The 19,266-nt window shown below is 37.8% G+C and overlaps 1 long non-coding RNA gene across 1 annotated transcript; it reads left to right on the top strand.

The window, feature by feature from the left end:
* Positions 1-15,550: 15,550 nt before the first annotated feature.
* On the top strand, positions 15,551-16,514 carry LOC104218981 (uncharacterized). The gene is made up of 2 exons (XR_709123.2): positions 15,551-15,707; positions 16,148-16,514. It is a non-coding gene; the product is annotated as an uncharacterized lncRNA (long non-coding RNA).
* The last annotated feature ends 2,752 nt before the right edge of the window (positions 16,515-19,266 follow it).

Below are 19,266 nucleotides of genomic sequence, written 5' to 3'. Positions count from 1 at the left end.
GATTTTCTAACAATTAGCACGTGTACGCACTCATCACCTCACGTACATGACATTCATATAACAACAATACCAAATCCTAAGGGAAGTTCCCCCACACAAGGTTAGGCAAACCACTTACCTCGAACCAGCTCAAATCAATCCAATCTCATGCTCTTACCACGAGTATCCAACTCCGAGTGGCCCAAATCTAATCAAATCAATTACATAACGTAAATAAAACTACAAACAACTAATTTAACTAATGAATTTAAAGCTACGGCGAGAAATTAGAAAAACGCCCAAAAATCCTCCCCCGGCCCACGTCTCGGAACCGGGTAAAAATTATGGATTATGAATACCCATTCACTCACGAGTCTAACCATACCAAAAATCACCCAAATCTGATACCAAAATCTCGATCAAAATCCCAAATTTTGACCTATGAACTTTTCTCTATTTTTCCCAATTTTTCACCCCAATTCTGAAATTTAATGATGAATTTAAGCTTAATTAATGGGTTACAATCAAAAATGACGTTATTAAGCTAATTATGGCTAGATACGAGTGGATTAGTGGTGGAATCGAGAAGTAAAGCGGTATTTGAGCTGTGAATTATCCATTGGCTTGAGGTAAGTGTTTGGTCTAACCTTGACTTGAGGGATAGGATCCCCAACTTTCTTGCTATGTGAAAGACCACGTGTGTGGCATATAGGTGTGGTGACGAGCACCTATGCATAGCCAAATTACCTGTTTAGCCTATTCCCTTTCCCTGTTTCCCTATATATTGCTTTCTTGCCTTAGTTGCTACTTGCTTATTGATACTTCCATGTCTAATTTCTTCTTGTTAGATGTTGTTTCTCTATTGACGGTATTAATTGTTCAAAGTATCATTATATCTCATTGTTGGTTTATGTCGGTTTATTGGTGATTCGTGGTACCCTTTGGTTGGTCTCGTTGTGTAGTAATGACTGAAGAAGTTTCATAATTATAGTGATCTTCCGTTGTGTTGGTTTGAGGTATAAGTGTTGTGGAGGATTTGAATTAATTTGTGAAATGCTTGTTCTTATTTTATGATTGGTATTGATATAGTGGGATCGGGTTGCACGCCGTAACAGGAGGAATAAGGGTGAAATGTGATTGTCTGGTGGGATCGGGTGGCGCACCGCAACAAGGAGTAATAAGGGTGAATGTTCATTCTGTTATTGATTATATGGCGGGATTGAGATGCACGATGCATCAATTGTTATTTATGTATTCTATTCTACTGAGATTCATTATTGTGGTGTTGAAACTCTCTTAAGGATTGGTTATAGCTGAGTAATGGTAGAAAGACTAGGTTCCTTATTTATTTAATTCAAGTTAATGTTATATTTCATTCTGTATTTTCTTTCTGTCTTAGTATAAACTGTTGCAGCATATATATTGTTATGCCTCGCCATAGCCTAGTCACTACTTCGTCGAGGTTAGGCTTGACATTTACCAGTACATGGGGTCGGCTGTATTGATACTGCACTCTACAATTTCTATGCAGATTTTGGAGCTAGTATTGGCTGATCGAGAGGTCGGTTGCTGATATTGCACTCAGAAGACCCAAGGTAGTCCTGCAGGCGTCCGCAGGCCCTAGCGTCCCCTCCTATCTTTACAGCATTTTTGTTTTACTTTCTTTGAGACAGATGTATATTCTTTCAAACCATTACTTGTAGTATTTGTAGAATGTTCATAAGTTGTGACACCAATTTCTGGGTGGTATCTATTTCGGCTCTTGGTTAATAGTATAATGGTAATCAGTTAAATTATGTACTTCCTCTTTTATTTTCGCTGACTTAGTTTGTTAAATTTTAATTTTAAAAGGAAAAAGGTTAAATATTCTATAACGTTGGTTTGCCTTGTGAGTGCAATGTTAGGTGCCATCACGGTCTTGAAAGTAGAAAATTTGGGTCATGACAAGTTGGTATCAAAGCACTATGTTTCCTAAGTCTCACAATTTACGGACTAGCTTGGTAGAGTCTGAGGAATCGGTATGGAGACATCTGTACTTATCCCCTAGAGGCTACATAGTTAGGAACAATTTCACTTCTATTCATCTATGTCGTGCGGTTTGATCTCTCCATGATAATTGAAATCTCTACTATGCTCTTTCGTAGATGGCAAGAACATGTACTGCTTCATCAGCTGATCAGCAGTCCGAGCCCCTAGTGGCAGCTCCTACGAGGGGCAGAGGACGAGGCCGAGGTTGTGCTAAAGGCCGAGGCAGGGGCAAGGCATAACCTAGAGCTCGAGCAGCAGCACCAGCGGCGGAGCCTCAGGTAGAGTTCGATGAAGAGGCTCCGGCCCAGACCATTCCAGTAGGGCCAGCTCAAGTTCCAGAGGGGTTCATCGCTACTCCGGTACTTCAGGATGCTTTAGTCCGTCTAGTGGGCCTTATGGAGAGTGTTACTCAGGCCGGCATACTTCCTGTAGCACCAACCATCTCTCGGGCTGGGGGAGGAGCACAGACTCTTGCTACTCACACTCCGGAGCAGATGGCTCCCCAGTTTCAGACTCTAGTAGCTCAGCCAGTTGGGGTAGTTTTGCCAGGTGTTGTAGCACAGACCAGTGACGGATCAGCTATGTCTTCTAACACTTTGTAAAGGTTGGATAGGTTTACCAAGAATTTCACTACTACATATGGCGGTACGTCTTCATAGGATTCCCAAGACTATTTGGATAGTTGTGATGAGGTTCTACGGAACATGGGGATAGTGGAGAACAATGGGGTCGACTTTACTGTTATCCGTCTGTAAGGTTTCGCCAAGAAATGGTGGAGGGATTATTGTTTGGCCAGGCAGTTGGATTACCATCTCTCACTTGGGACCAGTTTTCTCAGCTATTCTTGGAGAAGTATCTCCTATCACTTAGAGAGAGGACTATCGGAGGCAGTTTGAGTGCCTTCAGTGGGGTTCTATGACCGTCACTTAGTATGAGACCAAATTTGTGTATTTCTCCCATAATGCTCTTCTTATACTTTCCACGGAGAGAGAGAGGGTGAGAAGGTTTATTGAGGGACTTGCTCAGCCTATCAGATTGCAAATGGCTAAAGAGATAGGGAGTGAGATTTCTTTTCAGGATGCAGCCAATACAGCCAAACGAGTTGAGATGGTTTTAGCTCAGGGGAGTGGTCAGGGGTATGACAAGAGGCCTCGTCACTCCGGTGGATTCAGTGGGACCTCATCTGGAGGTCGAGGTACTTTTGGTAGAGGCGATCACCCTAGGCCATTTCATTTAGCACTTCAAACACCCTATGGAGCTTCGGGGGTCGTGGTCCTTATATACCTCCTTTAGGGCAGCCAGCTTATAGTGCACCACCAGCTCCCATTAGAGCACATCCTCTTTAGAGTTATTATCGCGGTCAGCCGGCCCATCAGGGTCAGTCTAAGTTTTCTCAGCTACAGTATTCAGATGGATGTTTTGAGTGTGGTGAGTATGGGCATGTCCGGAGGACCTGTCCGAGGTTAGTGGGAATTCAGTCACATCAGCAGAGTTCTCGTTCCATGATTCCCGCACCGCCTGTCCAGCCAGCTAGGGGAAGAGGTCAAGGAGCTAGAGGTAGGGGTCAGCCCACTAGAGGTGGAGGTTAGGCCGTTAAAGGTGAAGGCTAGGCTGCTAGAGGTGGAGGCCAGCCTGTAAGAGATCGTCCTAGGGATATGGTTCAAGGTAGTAGGGCCCAGCCCCGATCTTATACTATTCCAGTTAGGCCTGAGGTTCAGTCCTCCGATGCAGTTATCATAGGTACGGTTTCAGTTTGCAGTAGAGATGCTTCAGTTCTATTTGATCTAGGGTCTACATGCTCCTATGTGTCATCTTATTTTGCTTCATATTTGGTTGTGCCTCGTGATCCTTTGAGCGTTCCCGTGTATGTGTCCATGCCAGTAGGGGATTCTATTATTGTAGACCATGTCTATCTTTTATATGAGGTTGTTATTGGGGGTCTTGAGACTAGTGTAGGTCTCCTACTTCTTGATATGGTTGACTTCAATGTTATTTCGGGGATGAATTAGTTGTCGCCTTATCATGCTATATTCCCCAAGACTGTGACCTTAGCCTTGCTGGGGTTGCCTCGATTGGAGTGGAGAGGTACTCATGTTCATTCTATCAGCAGGGTTATTTCTTATATGAAGGCTCGGCGTATGGTCGAGAAGGGGTGTTTGGCTTATTTGGATTATGCACGTGATTCTAGTGTTGAGGTTCCTTCTATGGATTCCGTGCCAGTTGTTCGAGAGTTTCCAAAGGTAATTCCTGTAGACCTGCAGGGGATGCCACCCAATAGGAATATTGACTTTTGCATTGATTTGGCTCCAGGCACTCAACCCATTTATATTCCATTGTACTGCATGGCCCTGCCAGAGTTAAAGGAATTGAAGGAGCAGTTGCAAGATTTTGCTTGATAAGGGCTTAGGCCCAGCATCTCGCCTTGGGGTGCGCCAATGTTGTTTGTAAAGAAAAAGGATGGATCGATGAGGATGTGCATAGACTATCGGCAGTTGAACAAAGTCAACATCAAGAACAAGTATCCATTGCCGAGGATTGATGATTTATTTGATCAGCTTCAGGGTGCCAAAGTGTTTTCGAAGATTGATTTGAGATCTGGCTACCATCAGTTGGGGATTAGGGCATCCGATGTCCTTAAGACAATTTTTCAGACTCGGTACGGGCATTATGAGTTTCTAGTGATGTCATTTGGGTTGAAAAATGCCCCAGCAGCATTTATGGATTTGATGAATTGGGTGTTCAAGCTTTATCTAGATTCCTTTATGATTGTTTTCATTGATGATATCTTGATCTATTCCTACAGTCGAGAGAAGCATGAGCAGCATCTTCGAGTCGTTCTTCAGACTCTAAGAGACAGTCAGTTATATGCTAAGTTTTTGAAATGTGAGTTTTTGTTGAGTTCAGTTGCTTTCTTAGGTCACGTTGTATCAGCAGAGGGTATTCAAGTGGATTCTAAGAAGATTGAGGCAGTCAAGGACTGGCCTAGACCCACATCAGCTACAGAGATCTGGAGTTTCTTGGGTTTGGCGAGTTATTACTGTCGGTTTATGGAGGGGTTTTTGTCCATAGCATCCCCGATTACCAGGTTAACCCAGAAGGGTGCCCTGTTCAGGTGGTCAGATGAGTGTGAGGCGAGCTTTCAGAAGTTCAAGATAGTTTTGGCTACGGTGCCGGTGTTGGTGTTGCCTATAGGTTCAGGGCCATATATAGTGTATTGTGACGCATATCGTATTGGATTTGGTGCGGTGTTGATACAGAATGGCAAGGTTATTGAATATGCTTTACGGCAGTTGAAGATTAACGGGAAGAATTATCCAGTTCATAACTTGGAGCTAGCAGCCATTGTTCACGCGCTAAAGATTTGGAGGTATTATTTATATGGCGTGTCGTGTGAGGTGTTCACGGATCATAAGAGTTTGTAGTATTTGTTCAAGCAGAAGGAGCTCAATTTGAGGCAGAGAAGGTGGTTGGAGATATTAAAAGACTATGATATTTCCATCTTGTATTATCCCGGGAAGGCCAATGTGGTGGATGATACTTTGAGTCGGAAGTCGGCTAGTATGGGTAGCCTTGTGTATATTCCAGTCGGTGAGAGACCGCTTGCTTTGGATGTTTAGGCTTTGGCCAATCAGTTCGTGAGGATGGATGTTTCTGAGCCCAGTTGTGTTCTAGCTTATACACTCGCTTGGTCTTCATTATTTGAGCGTATCAGAGATCGACAGTATAATGATCCTCATTTGTTTGTCCTTAGGGACATAGTACGGCACGGAGATGCCAAGCAGGTTATAGTTGGAGATGACGGAGTTTTGAAGATGTAGGGTCGATTTTGTGTGCCTAATATTGATGAACTTCGTGAGTTGATTCTAGAGGAGGCCCATATTTCTCGGTATTTTATTGATCCGGGGCGCCGCCAAGATGTATGAGGACTTGCGGCAGCATTATTGGTGGAGGAGGATGAAGAAGGATATTGTTGCATATGTAATATCAGCAGGTAAAGTACAAGCATCAGAGACCTGGTGGTTTGCTTCAGAAGATTTAGATTCCTGAGTGGAAGTGGGAGCATATCACTATGGATTTCGTTGTTGGACTCCCACGGACTCAGAAGAAGTTCGATGCAGTATGGGTTATTGTGGATAGGCTAACTAAGTCAGTGCATTTCATTCCTGTGGCAGTTTCCTATTCTTCGGAGCGGTTGGCAGAGATCTATATCCGTGAGATCATTCGTCTTTATGGTGTGCCTGTGTCTATCATTTTTGATCGAGGTATGCAGTTTACCTCATATTTCTGGAGGGTAGTACAACATGAGTTGGGTATGTGGGTCGAGTTGAGCACAGCATTCCATCCTCAGATGGACAGACAGTCCGAGCGTACTATTCAGATTTTGGAGGATATGCTCTGCGCCTGTGTTATAGATTTTTGAGGTTCTTGGGATCAGTTCTTGCCATTAGCGGAGTTTGCCTATAATAACAGCTATTAGTCGAGCATCCAGATGGCTCCCTATGAGGCATTATATGGTAGACGGTATCGATCGCCAGTTGGGTGGTTTGAGCTGGGAGAGGCTCGATTGTTGGGTAGAGATTTAGTACAGGATACCTTGGATAAGGTTAAGATCATTCAGGAAAGACTTCGTACAGCTCAGTCCAGGCAAAAGAGTTACCCCGACCTTAAGGTTCATGATGTGGCATTCATGGTCGGAGAGAGAGTGTTACTTCGGGTATCGCCCATGAAGGGCGTGATGAGATTTGGGAAGAAGGCCAAGCTAAGCCCTAGATTCATCGGGCCTTTTGAGATCCTTGATCAAGTGGGAGAGGTGGATTGTGACTTGTGTTATCGCCAGGTTTATCAGCTGTGCATCCAGTGTTACATGTGTCCATGCTTCGGAAGTATCATGGCGATCCATCCCACGTGTTAGATTTCAGCATTGTCCAGTTGGACAAGGATTTGACCAACGAGGAGGAGCCGGCAGCTATTCTAGACCAGCAGGTTCGACAGTTGAGATCGAAGTGTTACTCTTCAGTTCGTGTGCAGTGGAGAGGTCGGCCTGTTGAGGCAGCTACCTGGGAGTCCGAGTCTGATATGCTGAGCAGATATCCCCATCTTTTCACTGACTTAGGTACTTTTTTGTCACGACCCAAACTGTTGGGCCGCGACGGGCACCCGATACCTTACTCAACCGAGTACCAACAAAACGTATCTTTTCATGTCATACTATCATAGATAACTGAGCCAGGAGGCTGTTGTGAGATAAGTAGAATACAATATGTGATACCAACTTATACATAAGACATACGGGTCTATAAGGCCAAAATAACCACTCGTATACTGAACATAGGCTGACAACGCCATACAATCTTTTACGTACATGACATCTGTCTACAAGCCTCTAAGAATACATAATTTTCATAAAGGTCGGGACAGAGTCCTGCCATACCAAAGAATACATGTCTAAATCATACCAACCAAACAAGCAACTCCGAAGCAAATGGAGCGCACCAACATCTTCCACTGAGCTGATAGCCTACTTGGAGGGCTGTCGACCTGTTTACCAGGACCTGCGGGAATGAAACACAGCATCCCCAGGAAAAAGGGACGTCAGTACGAATAATGTATCGAGTATGTAAGGCACATAAATAAGTGCATAGCAAACATGGAAAAAATATAGAGCAAATGACTCAACCTGTAAGTCTGGATAATTCTGTAAATCATGAAATACCTATAGTGTCATGCATATGCGTATGAATGTAATGTTGTGTATAGGCACATGTGTTCATAACATTATCAAGCCCCTGAGGGCATCCCATCATATCATCTCGGCCACTGTAGGCAAATCATCAACGTATACCAGCTGATCAGGTGGTGGTACATATATAACGCCATAACCATTCTCATACATACATACATACATACATACATACATACATACATACATACATACATACATACATACATACATACATACATACATACATACATACATACATACATACATACATACATACATACATACATACATACATACATACATACATACATACATACATACATACATACATACATACATACATACATACATACATACATACATACATACATACATACATACATACATACATACATACATACATACATACATACATACATACATACATACATACATACATACATACATACATACATACATACATACATACATACATACATACATACATACATACATACATACATACATACATACATACATACATACATACATACATACATACATACATACATACATACATACATACATACATACATACATACATACATACATACATACATACATACATACATACATACATACATACATACATACATACATACATACATACATACATACATACATACATACATACATACATACATACATACATACATACATACATACATACATACATACATACATACATACATACATACATACATACATACATACATACATACATACATACATACATACATACATACATACATACATACACACATACATACATACATACATACATACATACATACACACATACATACATACATACATACATACATACACACATACATACATACATACATACATACATACATACATACATACATACATACATACATACATACATACATACATACATACATACATACATACATACATACATACATACATACATACATACATACATACATACATACATACATACATACATACATACATACATACATACATACATACATACATACATACATACATACATACATACATACATACATACATACATACATACATACATACATACATACATACATACATACATACATACATACATACATATATATATACTCGTATATAATGTCATCCGATCATGGGTCAATGTGCATGTATAAATGCATGAAATGCATGTGAAATACGTTAATAAAATCTCTCGGTCTGTCATAAGACCATTATGCCTCTGATTCATATCATGAAATAAACTTTACCAACTTACGTATTTTTTTAGACCCATGAATAGATGATAGAATAATATGACACATGGGAGAATAAGAATATACACATCTCTAGCATTTCTACAAATAGAGTAATTTATGGAAGTTGTGCATTTGCTCTTTTCGTTCGTGTCGTATAGAGCATGCCAAAAAGAAAGAAGGGATAGCTTTAACATACCTAAACTGATACTCTTGACAATCCCTTTAATACTCGTTGATTGCGATAACACATAATGGCGGATCGAAGTAGGAGAAAATCTGTATGCTGTTCTTGGGAAAGATTGTACTGTGCTCTCTTAAAACTGCAAATCCCGTTTCTGTTACGCAGTATAACTTTGTATGAAAATTTTGCCCTAAATCTATCACCTTAGCTTTAATTCACGTTTCTTGTGAATTAGATTTGAAGATTGTGACTTAATCATTCTTGTGAAATTGCACCTTAGCTTTAATTCACGTTTCTTGTGAATTAGATTTGAAAATGGTGACTTAATTATTCTTGTGGAATTGCAGTACACTTTTTTTGGGAAAATAATCATATTCTTGAATGAATTTAGTTGAATTTTAGGAAGTCTTACCTTAGTGGGTGTGGGCCCCAGTAGGTGATGACTTAGCAAAGACCCCTTTCCAAAATTTGCCACTTTTTGTGTGAGTTAATACTCATCATCAAGGCCCCTTTGAGCAGCCACGTTAAGGGTGGAGGGTAGACTTATCCAATTGTTGTAATTAATTAGCTAATCTCCTACCAAAAATTATTAATTATTCAATTATCCACATAATTAAGGATTATCTCAACTTACTTAAATTACTACTTACTTTTAACACACCTTATACACCTTACTATCATGGCCATGTTGTACCTTCTATGGTACTAGTCCATAAATACCGGATATTTTAGCTTGGGCCGTATTTTATCCCAAAATGCCAACTTTGACGAAAATTTATTTTCTTTGATTTGCTTCCCCTTTCACCTTCACGAATTTACTCATCACCTGTGAAATAGCATAATCCTTATAATCTCCAAATAATCTTTTACTTGGACTGATGTCAATTACCTTATGACAAATTCAATGTACAATACTACAGGGTGCGACATCGTCGTAATTTAGTACTACGAAGTGTAACATCATCGTAATATAATACTGCAGGATGTAATATCAACATAATATTGTGGGGTGTAACATTTTCTATGTTCGTTCGAGGACGAACTGTTGTTTTAGAGGTGGAGAATGTGATGACCCAAGGGTCATCTTTTGTTTTAGAAGTCGAATCTGTATTTTGAGGCCTTAAAAACTCCTTTTATCTCTCCTCGATTTGCATGCACATTCCGGGCGTGATTCCGGAAAACCTTTATGTGAAAATTCGAGAAAATAATAATTTTGCCTTTAAAAGTTGATTTTAGTTGACTTTGGTCAATATTTTAGGTAAACGGATTCGTACCCGTATTTCGACGGTCCGTAGGGACCTGGGCGTATGCCCGAAATCGAATTCCGAGGTCCCTAGCCCGAGAAATGAATTTTTGAAGAAAATTGATAAGACTGAAAATGTAATAATTTAAAATATTTGATCTTGTTGGTATCGGGTCCATTTTTTGTTCTGGAGTCCGGTACAGGTCCGTTATGATATTTAAACCCTATCTGTGAAATTTGGTAAAAAACTGAAGCAATTTGACGTGACTCAGACCTTTGGTAGAGAAAATAGAAAGTTTAAAATTATCTTGAAAATTTCATGTGTTTTGGTGTTGAATTCATGGTTCTATGTGTTATTTTAGTGATTTGATCGCATGAGCAAGTTCTTATGATGTTTTAAGACTTGTGCGCATGTTTGATTTGGAATCCTGAGGGCTCGGGTAAGTTTTGGATAGGCTACGTGGTGATTTGGACTTAGGAAAATGTTGCTGGTGTATCTAGTATCTGTTGCAGGCCTATGCGAGATCAGGCTTCGCAAATGCGAGCAAAGCAGGCATGGCAATTGTGAGGTCTTTATCGCAATTGCGAAGAAGGCCTGGGCCAGCAGAGTTCGCAAATGCGAACATATCTTCGCAATTTCAAAGAGAGTCTGGGAAGGGGTGTGATCACAAATACGATCTTTTTGTCACATTTGTGGAGGTCCCTGATCGCAATTGCGATCATTACCTTCGCAATTGCGAAGGCAGCAAAAATATGGAGAACTTCCCATTTGCGATAGTTCTTTGCATTTGCGAGCTTCACATTTGCGAAGCTCAGGTCGCAAATGCGACATTTGCAGCTGTTCAAAACATAACTTAAACGGGATTTTTCATTCATTCTCCCATTTTTCAAAACCTAAACTTCAAGAGGCGATTTTCCTAGGGCAAGTTCTTCCTCAAATCATAGGTAAATTATTTTTAACTCATTTCTTTCAATCTATTTCATCTTTTTACAAGATTTCATCCTAATATCTAGGGTTTTTCATGATGGAATTGGGTGTTCTTGGGTAGAATTTTGAAATTTGTGGATTTGGACCCTAATTTGAGGTCGAATTCCAAAATCAATTGTATATCCGGGCTCGGGGGTGAATGGGTAATCGGTTTTTCATTCGAATTTTGAGTTTTGACCAAGCGAGCCTAGGGTCGATTTTTGACATTTGGGAAAAATGTTGGGAAATCCATAATTATGCATTGGAATTGGTTTCTTTAGGAGTTATTGATGTTATCAAGTTAATTATGGCTAGATACGAGTAGATTGATGGTGGAATCGAGAGGCAAAGCGGTATTTGAGCTGTGAATTACCCGTTGGCTTGAGGTAAGTATTTGGTCTAATCTTGACTTGAGGGATTAGGGATCCCCAACTTGCTTGCTATGTGAAATACTATGTGTGTGGCGTATAGGTGTGGTGAGAGCACCTATGCGTTGCCAAATTACCTGTTTAGCATGTTCCCTTTCCATGTTTCCCTATATATTGCTTTCCTCTCTTAGTTGGTACTTGCTTATTGATGCTTCCATGTCTCATTGCTTCTTGTTAAATGTTATTTCTCTATTGATGTTATTAATTGTTCCGTAGTTTCATTATATCTCATTGTTGATTTACATTGGTTTATTGGTTATTCATGGTACCCTTTGGTTAGTCTCGTGGTGTAGTAATGACTGATGAAGTTTCATAATTGTAGTGATCTTCCATTGTGTTTATTTGAGGTGTAAGTGTTGTGGAGGATTTGAATTAATTTGTGATATAATTGTTTTTATTTTATGATTGGTACTGATATAGTAGGATCGGGTTGCACACCGCAGGCGTCCGCAGGCCCTAGCGTCCCCTCCTATCTTTACTTTATTTCTGTTTTACTTTCTTCAAGACAGATGTATTTTTTTTTTCAAATCATTACTTGTAGTATTCGTAGAATGTTCATGAGATATGACACCAGTTTCTGGGTGGTATCTATTTCGGCTTTTGGTTAATAGTATAATGGTAATCAGTTAAATTATGTACTTCCGCTTTTATTTGCGCTGACTTAGTTTGTTAAATTTTAATTTTAAAAGGATAAAGGAAAAGGCTAAAATATTTTGTAGTGTTGGCTTGCCTAGCGAGTGCAATGTTAGGCGTCATCACCGTCCCCAAGGTGAGAAATTCGGGTCGTGATAGAATCAATCACAATTTTTTATTTTTTTTTAATTGTTTCCGACCGAATTGGTCGTTAACAGTTACGCGGGTATTTTCCGCTAAAATTTACGACGGATATGAACAAAATATCAGTCGTAATTATTATTAAAATTTGAAAAATATATTTTTAGGCAATTTACGACTATTTTTTTCTGTCGGAATATTTCAATCGGAAATGGGCCATTTTTTAGTAGTGAATTAACTAAAGTTTAATTGAATAAAACTATCAATTTAATTAAAGAAAACTTACGAGGAACACTATGACAAATAATTAATTGGAAAACTTACACAAATGTCCCAAATAATTCTCAACTTACCAACCTCTAGCCATTAGTCATAGACTTACCAAAACTTGTCAGCAAAAATTGAAAAACCAAATAATAGGGTTCTTTCTCTCAAAGAATCACATGCTAAAATCACCTTCCATATTTTTTAAGCGTGATTAGCAACATTAGATACAAGACGGAAAGGAAATTTCATGGACGAGGTAGCAAATAAGGTGATGAAATACAAAAATCTATACAATATTCCAAAAATCTAAAAGAAAAAGGAACTTTTTCAATGGGTATAGTTAAAATTCATTGAAAATATATAGATAAGTCAATATACAAAATTTGAGGAAGATTGGAAGTGATTTGGACTGGTTTTGTATCAAAATTCGTAATTAAATCGAGTTCAAAAAAGTCTTCTGCGACATATGTATCAAACATGTATCACGCATGTATCTCATACACAGGTATACATGGATATATATGTGATACACAATTGATACAAATATGATACATATGTGATACATACACAGTGTGATACACATATCATTTTTTTTATGTTCAGCTTTTACTTCGAATTTTCAATCAAACACCTCAAAACTTCACTAAATCATCCCAAAACTGAGATTCAAGCTCCTTAAGTTGTGTCCAATCTATTCTAATAACACTCACTCAAAACAAAGCAAAAATTTGATATTTTTTTGCTACAAATAGCTAATTGGCTAATTTGGCTAATATTATTAATATTTTATCAATTGGCCAATTTTTGTAATGAGCTACTTATAAATGGACGTAGCTGGTAATTTTCCTAATTAATTTAAGTGAGGCCAAACAACCAATTCTAAACGTATGTTAGGGTTATAATTATCCCAAGTGTCGGTACTTTGCAACCTTTAATAATCGATTGCCTTCCATTATTGATACTGTTGAAGTCTTAACTTTCGTTTAGTTGACTTAGTCAACCTTCAAAATAACGCTGCTGAAGTCTTAAGCTCGTTTAGTTGTTTAATCAAAGTCTTGATAGAACGTTTTCATTTTGCAAATATTTGAATGACGAAAAAGGAACTTTAATCTCATTTTCAGATCCCAAAAAAAAAAATTAGTAGTAAATTAAGGAAAGATAAAAATTCGATGTGAAGTTTGTGCATTCATATAGCAGATTATTGCGCATGTGTTCTTCTTTATCAATTTCCTTATAGTATATTTTATTTGACCCCAATTTATATATCATTTCCTTAACTCCTTTAATGGTATTTATCCAGCAGATCCTTTAGATTCAATATCGACCATGCTTTAACCTCGAATCGTGGGTGAGGACCATTACACAAAATCGCCCAAAGAGTTAAGCAATCTTTGCAACATTACAAAGAACTTCAGGACATTATAGCTATTCTTGGATTGAACTAATTATTCGAAGAGAATCATTTACTCGTAGCAAGAGCGCGAAAATGAAGCTTTCCTTATCACAATCCTTTTTCGTAGCTGAAATATTTATCGGTTCTCCATAAAAATTTGTTGGTCTAGCAGAAACAATTCAAGGATTTCAATTGATCCTTTCCTGAAAATTAGATGGTATTCTTTTTTCTTTTATTTATGGTTTTAGGTATTAGAATTAAAGATCTAACATTTTGAAAAATACCGATACATGTGTCCAAACTTACTGTCCAAAGATGAAAATTAGATTTTAATTAGCACATCTGGTGGTTTGAGACTAAAATCAGTAATATAAGAGTGAGAAATTTACATGTTTCTCTTCTTCGTTTACCTTATATACTATAAAAAAGATTCATTTTATTGAATATCTAATTAATATGTAGATTTATTTCTCATGATGTCATCTTGTATTCTATGTCGTTTTGACAGAATTTTAAGAATAACTTTTGGAGAAGCTTTTAAAAATACTTTTCTTTTGAGTTATTTGAAATTAGACGATTTCCTTCATTTGAAAATAATTGTGTTTGGAGAGTGTTCCCCAAAAATTTAAAAACTAAAACCAGCTACAGCAATCGAACCCACTATATATTGTCAGAAAACAAGTACTAGTGCCTTTTTTAGGAAAAGAAAAAAAGACACGTTTGGCCAAACATGAAACCTTATCCCTTGACCAAATGCCGCAATTTCTTGTCTTCCTATAAGCCAGCTATGTCTGGAAAAAGCTGCATGGGACCATAATTATTTGGAGGAAATCAAAAAGAAAAGAAGGATAGGAGAATCGTGAAACATGCTTATCCTAAATTGTGCTCTGTGGACATAGAAAAAAAAAACAAAGGGAAAGTAGTCGAAAAATAATTTGTTATATATATCGAAACAATGTAGATCTTTTTTATACCATCAGTTTGATTTAACATTCGTTGTATATAACAAGTTATTCTTTCATTTTTTAGTGTACCATATGAGGTTATGTGAAAAGTTGCCTGTTGTTATTATATCTTGATGGCGTAAGAAATCTGTACATTATAGCTGTCCAAAATTTAAAGTCTTTCGAAAATGAAACCCACTAAAGACGAATGTCTCTTTCACCAAAAGTAAAGTCTTTCTTTATGGAGTAATTTTTTCTTTTCTTTTTTAGTGGAGAATGATTGCTTCTACATTGATCACACAGTGTGAAATATTGCTCTTTATATATCACAATCTTCTTGCCTTGTGCAGAACACCATATATAACAAGATTACTGCTTCCTCTCAGTAATTCTCCAAGCAAATTTCAGAAACTCTTTGCTAATGGCTTTTTCGTGTAGCATAGTGTCCAAATCCATGGTAATATTTCCCAGCTTCAAGCCGTGTCTACTCAAGACAATAATAGCCATGTGAGTTAACAGCTAATATCCTAGGTTTTTTCTCTTCCAAAAATGCATGCCAACAAGCAAGATTATATCATCTTTATTTAAAGGAAAAAGCTGTAAAATTAAATACTCCTCTACTATAGAAATATCTTCATTAAACTTTGTAGTCATAAATCATAATACCCTTTCTGTTAGAAAATCATCTCATACTTTCCCTAATTAATCATTAAGGAGTTCCAAACTGAAGTTTAACCGAGGACAATTTTAAGCCATAAGTCAAAAGTAAAGATACAAGGTAAGTATTTTGACACGCGTGGAATCCATGATACAAGGCAAGGGATGAAACGAGACAATATGTTAACAGAATGAATGATCTCAAATTTATGGAAGATATTTAAATTCATGAATTACTTTTGGCTGACATTTCTTCTTGATTTGTTGGATTGTTCGTGTTTGATTTGCAGAAGATGCCTAAATACAACAAGGAGGCCGCCAAGGCCACCCGTAAAAACTAAACCACCACAAAACAACAATTACAAAGACAAGAAAGAGACTCTGATGACAGAGGAGAACAGTAACAGAAAGCTCCAAGACGATAATTCCATGGTCAAATCAAACTAGGAATCTTGTTTCTTAAAGCTAATAAGTCATTCGTACTTAGTCTAAAGTTATTCTGTAGTAGGTGCTTGTATTGTCCGGATTGTAATATAGGGTTTGTTATGCATGGATATTCGTAATAATGCAAAAGTTGTAATATAAGAGCTGTAATGCAGAAATTGTAATATACGGATAATAATGCATGGATTACTAATATATATGAATTGTACGTAACACTGTGACTGATCTAAAAGTTCAGGTATTTTGTAACCTTGTAATATCGTTGAAAGGGTATATGGTAACCTTGGCAGATTATCCTTATGTATGTAATGGCGAAATTAATCGCAATGATAAAAATGTTCTTAAGCATCAACGCTAGTAGGAATTGAAGAAAAGAACAACCAACGAGTACGACCCAAATTAAGAAACTACTAGAATTACCTCAGATCTTTTGCAGCAATTTCCTACGTAAGAAAATCCATCGGAATATTGACATATATTTAGAATGGCAGACCTTTTGCAATAGCAAATGCTACGTTACTAAGTGGCACACCCAGGATTTTGTGTAAATGGGTTCAATCTTAGAAGTACATAACTTTAGTCATCAAATAGTAGTAGTAGCCAAGTGGGTTCAAATAAAATATTTATACAAAATTTACACAACTTTAATTAATTTATACATATATACAGTATTATTTTTTGATGAAGCGGATTCAGTTGAACCCGCTTGTCACCACGTCCGTCCGCCACTGGTTACTATTGATGAGCCATCAGAATCCGTTGGTTGTGTAGTAGTGTCAATTCGCGGTAAAATCTTAGTGCTACTTTTTGCGACGACCGGCATTTAAAGCGCAGTGCACATTTCACATTCATGCAGATTTCGGAGAAGGTTCGTACCTAAGAGATAGAGAGTCGGCTGTAGACATGTGATTTTTGACCCTCCCCAAGATTTTCCATATCTTAGCACGTAAATATTTAGTTTAGGCCTAATATAGTTATTTCAACTAATTTTGACTTTTTATACTTTATTTCGTCACAAAAAATAAAAATTACAAAAATATTTTAGTTTACGCATCTTTCATAAATTTAAATAGCAATATAGACAGTTTATCCTAATAGTGGCGGAGGCAGAATCTCCACGAAGGGGGTTCAAAAAAAAATTGTATCTAGTGGGAATTGAACTTATGACCTTATGTAGATTTTGAACTCCCTTGACCACTAAACTACACTTTTGGATTGTGTTAATGGGGTTCAAAACTTAATATATAGAGGTAAAAAATAGATTTTGCCTTATATATATACAGTGTATTTTTTTGGCGAAGGGGGTTCGGGTGAACCCCCTTGCGCCCCCCTAAATCCGCCCCTGCCTAATAGCATCAGTGGCTGATTCTATAATCTAAACCCGTAATTTATAGATCAAACGAAAACAACTTTATCATTGCTTTAAGGCTCCCCTTTGCATTTACAAAATATAGTTGTTATAAAAGAGGATTAGCCGTTAGTTGCTTTAGTTTTGTCTTATTTTATTCTACAAATAATTACTTTGAATAACATATCCCGCACATGAAATCATCTTGTTTGAACGAAGATTAGCTTGTTATTAGCAAAAAAGACGTTTCACGTTTAGTGTACTTGCAAATTTCCAATCAATTGGAAGATGCAGCAAGATAATACAAGAAAAGAAAGGATTCATATATGAATGTATAAAAGAAACTAAAAACAAAAATAATAAGGGTGAGGTATAGAAGAAGAAGTAGAAGCAGCATAAGAAGGAGAAGAGATAAAATTCAAGTTGGTGGGTTGTCACCCAACAGCAACAACGGACAAAAATACATTAGGTGTAGGATGTTGCAGGAACAGACAAAAGTATATTAGGCGTGCTACGCGGAAGGAAAAAAAATGAGATTGTATAGTCATTCTCAAAATAATAGTCAAAAAAAAAATATAATTTTGTATTTTATATATATATATTGTATGTTATATACATAAATTATAGGTGTAATGGCTTCCTGGTCACTTAAACTTGTATCGGTTTGTAAAGCCGATACATGAACTTATATTTTTCCTATTTGAATACTTCAACTTGACGGAATGAATACTAATAAACACTTTCTGTTGAACGTGTTCGTCAATCGCTCTAACATGAATGTCAGGTCATATGTTTGGTCTTTATTATATGACATGTGAATTTGTGAGTCCTATATTATTAGAAAATAGTTAATCTTTAAAAGTTTTAATTTTTTTTCTTTCTCTTTGTTCTCCACCATACACAGCCAATAGTTCACCAACAACTCCAAACATCAGCCATTTTCAACCACCATCATCTTCTTCCTCTTATATGAAAGCTTCGTCCAAACAATAATATAGCCTACTGCTCTTTTCTGCTTTGACAGCCTGTGTATATAGCCTGTGGTATATATATATTGTTCACAAGGTAGCAACAGCTTCAGAGTATGGGTGGACAAGGTCGTCGGCTCTCTAACTTCGACGGCGACGGCGACGGTGCCCTCCTCCACAATTTGAGTTCTCTCTGGTATTTAACCGATGACGAGATTCACAAAAGGGAATGGAACAGGGATAGTCCCTCCCGAGAACTACTCGACTTTGATTCCAAACCTTGCCCTCCTCATATTGACGGCTTCTTCGCTAAGCCCCACTTGCAAACCCTAGATTTCCCCAAAACAGCTCTAGTCTGATCTGGAAGAGCTCAGTGACGGCCAAGAAGAACCAGATGATGATGATGATGATGATGATGATGCTAATGAATCGGATATCCGGTCTTGCATTTCTTTTTCTAATAGATCAACACATAATAATTTGGATTATTTTTAGATTTGTGCTTGTCATCCTTGTGCAAGAGCCATTTAGTGAATGGGGAAGAGAAAGGGAAAAAGAAACGGGGAAGGGAAGGGAAAGTAGGATAGAAAATGAAAAAAAAATACAGGACGGGGGAGTTGCTTGGAAAGATGAGAGAGGTGGGGAGGGA

This window comes from Nicotiana sylvestris, chromosome 12 (assembly GCF_000393655.2).
Source record: "Nicotiana sylvestris chromosome 12, ASM39365v2, whole genome shotgun sequence".
Classification (NCBI taxonomy): Eukaryota; Viridiplantae; Streptophyta; class Magnoliopsida; order Solanales; family Solanaceae; genus Nicotiana; species Nicotiana sylvestris.
The sequence above is the reverse complement of the archived record's forward strand: the minus strand, read 5'-3'. Positions and strand labels throughout refer to the sequence as shown.